This window comes from Petaurus breviceps, unplaced genomic scaffold, assembly GCF_028583685.1.
Source record: "Petaurus breviceps papuanus isolate PSGF00001 unplaced genomic scaffold, PetGlider_PUasm1.0 38, whole genome shotgun sequence".
In the NCBI taxonomy this organism is placed as follows: domain Eukaryota; kingdom Metazoa; phylum Chordata; class Mammalia; order Diprotodontia; family Petauridae; genus Petaurus; species Petaurus breviceps.
In genome coordinates, this window is record NW_027186304.1 from 17754872 (window position 1) to 17760519 (window position 5648).

Genomic DNA, 5648 nt, shown 5'->3' on the forward strand with positions numbered 1-5648 from the left:
CAATTGGAGTTAAATAACTTGCTCAAGGTTACAAGGCCAGTTATTTTGTGTGGGTGTTAAGTATCTGAGCCCAGAACCAATCCCAGGTCTCTCGACTCTGGGGCCAGCGCTCTTACTCACTGCCTCACCTGGCCACCCCTGGGCAAGAATTTCTTGAAGGACAATTTCTAGGTTCTTTTTTTGATCCTGGCTTTCAGGTAGTTCAATAATTTTTAAATGATCTCTCCTGGATCTATTTTCCAGGTCAATGGTTTTCCCAATGAGATATTTCACATTGCCTTATATTTTTTCATGTTTGGATATGTTTAATAGTATCTTGATTTCTCATCAAGTCATTAGTTTCCATTTGCTCCAGTATAATTCTGAAGGAGTTATTGTCTTCAGTGAGCTTTTGATATTCTTTTTCCATTTGGCAAATTTGGCTTTTAAAGGCATTCTTCTCCTCATTGGCTTTTTGGTCCTCTTTTGCCATTTGAGTTAGTCTATTTTTTAAGGTGTTTTTTTCTTCAGTCAGGTTGTTGACTCTCTTTTCATGGTTTTCTTGCATCATTTTCATTTGTCTTCCCAATTTTCCTCCACTTCTCTCATTTGGTTTTCAAAATCCTTCTTAATCTCCTCTGTGGCCTGTAATCAGTTCATATTTTTCTTGGAAGCTTTTGGTGCAGGAATTCTGACTTTGTTATCTTCCTCCTACTCCATACCTTGATCTTTTTGTCCCCAAAAAAGGAATCCAAAGTCAGACCGCTTTGCTTGTCCCACTTCCCACACTTGCTCATGTTGCCACTCAACCACCTTACTTTTGAGCTTTCTGCCACAGTAGAACTCTGCTTTCAGAGAGGAGAGCTTTGTCCCAAATCACTGGGGTTTTCTCAGCTGCTGGAGCTATTAGTTGTGTGCCCTCTCAGAAGCCTCCACTGGCTCTGGCACACTTGTCAGGCACCCCAGAACCTCCACCCAGGACAGGGATCCAGATCCAAGCAGGTTAAATCAAGAGCAATTACCCCTCAGAATGGTCACTTGGTCCCCCTACAATCTGCAGGCCTGGTGCTCTGACACAACCACATGACTGCAGCCATGCAACCTCAGCCACTTCTCTCTCCGGGAGAAGAGGGCAGACTGCACTCCCAGAACCTCTGTTCCCACAAAGTCAGCACTGAATGCTCACTTTGTCTTTGGCATTTATAGATTGATAATTCTGGAAATCAACACAGCTGCTGGTGAGACACTCTCCCGACATCCCTCTAGCTACATCTGGTCAGGCTGCCCTGGGGCTAAAACCTCTGGTTCCCCCAAGGCTGGGCTGGGCTCCCAGAGAGCTCAATGGCTCCTTCCTGCGAGCCTACCGGGCTGTCCTCAACAGGAGGTTATTTTCTCTTTGTCATTTTGTGGGTTCTATAGTTCTAAAGTTTGTTTAGAGTCATTTTTTACATGTATTGGAGGAGGTGAAAGTGGGAGCCACAGGGAAGTCCTGTTTCCACTCCACCATCTTGGCTCCCGGACACAGCAATTCTTGACTCTGACCTAATAAAGCCTACATTTTTATAACACTTCAAGGGTTTCAAGATCATAGTTTTCTATTAAGCAAGTACTGCAAATTTCATCAACCTGTTTGTGATGAAAAACCTCATCCAAAATTTAATCAAGAACACAGAGATCTCTTAGGATAGAAACAGGAATTTATTCTCTTCCCAGAAGAAGAGGGCTGTCTTCCCCATGCCTGATCATGAGGAGGAGGCACGTTACAAAACACAGAACAAGAATTTATGCCCTAACGTAATCAAACCCCTTCTCCTTGCTTTCCCTTCTCCCATTGGCTGAGAGGTGGGCTCAAGTCTGGACACGAAAATCTTCCCCAATGGCAAACAACAGAGGAGCCCACCATTATGGCTTACAAAGAACAAGGATGCTGATTGACAGCAAGGGAAAAGGGGAGTAAGGGTCCCAAGCAATGGGGAGGAGTAAGCTCAGAATGTCCCTGTCCCCCACTGGCTGGAAGGAGGGACCTGCAGAGGCAGGAAATCTGAAAGCCTCCTGAAATGGCTTTGCAGCTGATGAACAGCAGAAGTAAAGGGGTGGGGGAGGGGAGAGGGAAGTTCTGAGAAGTTTTCACTTTCATGCAGACAAACCCCAAGTTGCAAATGTGGAAACCAAAGCTCTAAGAGGCTAATTAACTTGCCCATGACTGCAAAACAAGCCAGTGTCTGAGTAAAGATTTGAATTCAGGTCTCTTGATGCCAAATCCCTCGTTGTATCCACTACACCATGAAGCCTGCAATCTACATCCATTAAAGCAGCACACATGATAATGAAAATAGAGATCCATGAAGTATTGGTATACACATATTCATTATTAACTACTTAACAAGGTGACTCAGTGAGTCTTAAACTAAAAATGCATCCACAAACACAAAATATTCACAACACAAAATATTTTAAAATTGCAATGAGTTCATGGCTACATTCCAGACATGAGGAAGAACATTTGCAAAGCTCCATCCATAGAGATCATCACTCTCCTTTCTCAAAGGGATCACTAATGTCTAATGGACCAGATGTTCACACCAACAGATACAAGAATATAAAGGAGATCAAATTCCCACTTCATGTCACTTGTCTAAATAAAGTCATGAATTCTCCACACAGGACACTTTGCAAATTACATCAGAAGTGTAGTACAGAACATCACTGCCTGAATTCTGGAACTAGGCTCCCCAACCATCTTGAAAGGAGGAGCATTGCATTTGTAATGCTCCTTATTTCCTTGGAACTGTGATCATAGGAACATTGATTTAGGGTTAGAAGAGACTTAAGATTCATTAAGTCTGTCGACAAACATTTACTAAGCACCTACTGTGTGCTAGGCACTATATTAAGTACTAGAGGAACAAAGCAAAGCAAAAGGCAATCCCTGTTCTCAAGGAGCTCAGTCTAGTGGAGTAGACAACATCCAAACTATGCTATGTAAATACAAGCTATATACAGGAAAAAATTGGAGATAGTAAAGAAAGAAGGCATTGGAATTGAGGAGGAATCTGGAAAGTCTTCCTTTAGTAAGTAGATTTTAGCTGGGACTTGAAGGAAACCTGGGAAGTCAGAAGGCAGAGATGAAAAGGGAGAACATTTCAGGAATGAGGGCAGTCAGTGAAAATGCCTGAAGTCAGCAAATAGAGTGTCTTGTGCAAGAGACAGCAAGGGTACCATTGCCACTAGATTGAACAATACATTGTTAAGTGTAAGGTATAAGAAGACTGAAAAAATAGGGCAAACCCATGTTATGAAAGGTTTTGAATGACAAACAGGGGGTTATATATTTGATCCTAGAAATGATAGGGTGCCATTAGAGGTTAGTGAGCAGGTCATGTAACTAGTAAGAAAAAAAATCACTTCAGTTTAGACCTTTAGTGTTTACAGTTTGATACAGGGAATCTGGATCCAAATAACTTTCTGAGGCCAAAGGAAACCACATCTGAAAAGATTCCAGAGTACCAATGAATTTAATTGGGCAGGCTAGATTTCCCCTTAACATTCGATCACTGAGCAAACCAGTCAGGAGATAGTGAAGGAGGTCAGGGAAACATAAAATGTTGGGTATAGGGTTAGGGGTGCTTGGGACCCCAAAATACCAACATGCTGGGTCCTGCCAAATGAATGTGACTCAAGTCTTCTTTCAGTCAAAGAAAAGTAAAGTTTATTAAAGATATGCCCATATTGAGTAGACTCTTAAGGAGCCTCAGTTTCTATGATGCTTTTACTGAACAATCAGGCCAGAATCTGTGCTAGATCATTCTCTGGCCTTCCTCCTTTCATAGAGCCAAGATGGGTCTATATACAGAAAGGTTGTGGGAGGAATCTAGGGTTGGTCTAGGGGAGGAGTTTGGGGAGGGTCTTCAGGAAGAGTCAGATGAGGTCAGACTCCAGTAATGAGTTTGGGGAGGGTCTTCAGCAGGAGCCAATGAGGTCAGACTCCAGGAATGAGCGATTAAGGGTGGGAAGTTGCTGGACAAAGGAGGGCTAAACTAGTAACAAAGATTTGGGCAGAGCCACAATGAAAGGCTTATGAGCTCAGGCAAATGCCTCATGTGGGAAGATTCAAGGAGAGTTCAAGGGGGTTCCCAGACCCTGTATCTAATCAATAGAACCCCTTGTTAAGGGATAGAAAAGAGGTCAGTGTCACTGGATCACAGAACATAAGATATAAGAAGACTGGAAATAGGGGTCAGGCTATGAACAGTATTGAATGCAAAGTCTATTATATTTGATCCTGGAGGTCATTGAATCCCACATCATCATTTTATAAATTAGGAAACAGGTATAGCAAGGTTAAGTGAATTCTCTAACATCTCATAGCTAATAATTAATTGAATCTAAAAACTCAACATCCTCTCCACTATCCTGCTGTTTCCACTTGAAAGAAATGATTAATAACCAATTATGGGGGAGATCTAGGATTATTCCATCCCATTTCCTTGGAAGGACAGTCTTGGAAGGATGTTACTGACTTCTGCAAAAATTTACCCCACTTAGACCATCTTATCAAAAAGAAATTCCTGCCCATTATATTCCATTCAAGCAAGTTTGGGTGGGAGAAGATCCTTTATCTAATTTGCCTGAGGCTGGGGGTGGTCTGGGTATTGAGATAGTCTCTTTGTCCAAGAGTGACATGATGCCACTCTCTTAGTCCCCCATTGGAGTGATCCCATTTCTCATGGTAATGTTCATTTTCTCATTCATAACCAATCAAAGTTGATTGCCACACTCAGGAGCATCCACTCTTCCAAGGGCATATAAGCATTGAGTGAGTTCCATGAAGGGTATTTTGTATTCAGGAGTGTCACTGACCTTTTGATTAATAAAGTGCTAGCATTATTTTTTTCTTTTTTACCTTTTGGAGGGCAATAGGGGTTAAGTAACTTGCCCAAGGTTACACGGCTAGTTTTTATGTGTGGGTGTTAAGTGTATAAAGGCAGAACCAAACTTGGGTTCTCTTGACTCCAGGGCCGGCACTTTATTCACTGCGCCACCTAGCTGCCCCAAGTGCTAGCATTATTAACAAAATTATTAATTACCTAGAAAATATCTCTTGAATATTTTAAACATCACACACAATATGTAATGACCATGAAGTTGCCTCTGATAAGAGAAATGGAGGGGGTGCCATTTTGAATTTTATTTTACTCCTTGCTAAGAATACTGAAAAATTATGGCAATTAATTAAAATTGCAATAAATAATCTGTTGTTTTTCTTCAAAGGGTTTCAAAACACACATGCCAAGAGATTTTGATTTATAGGCTGAAGAATTCCTTCCTATCAAATCAAAATGAAACTTCACAATTCAGAGAAGAAAATAGATATCCTAGATAGCCTTACTTCAACACTTCAAAAAATTGGTGAAATCATTGATGTACATAGAACTTCCACCAATGTAGACTTTAGCCACCCATATATGTTAAATCCTCCATAATCTTCATGAATTGCTATGATATGCTACCTTCCTAGTAGCCCACCTCTGTCTCAAGAGGATTTCCCTCCTTAGGTAAATTGATTCTGTAATGACACAAGCCTTTCATGGACTCATCCATGTTCAAAATCATTCCCATATGATGGTGTAAGGGTTATGGGATTTAAAGATCTCCCATGCCCCATGGAC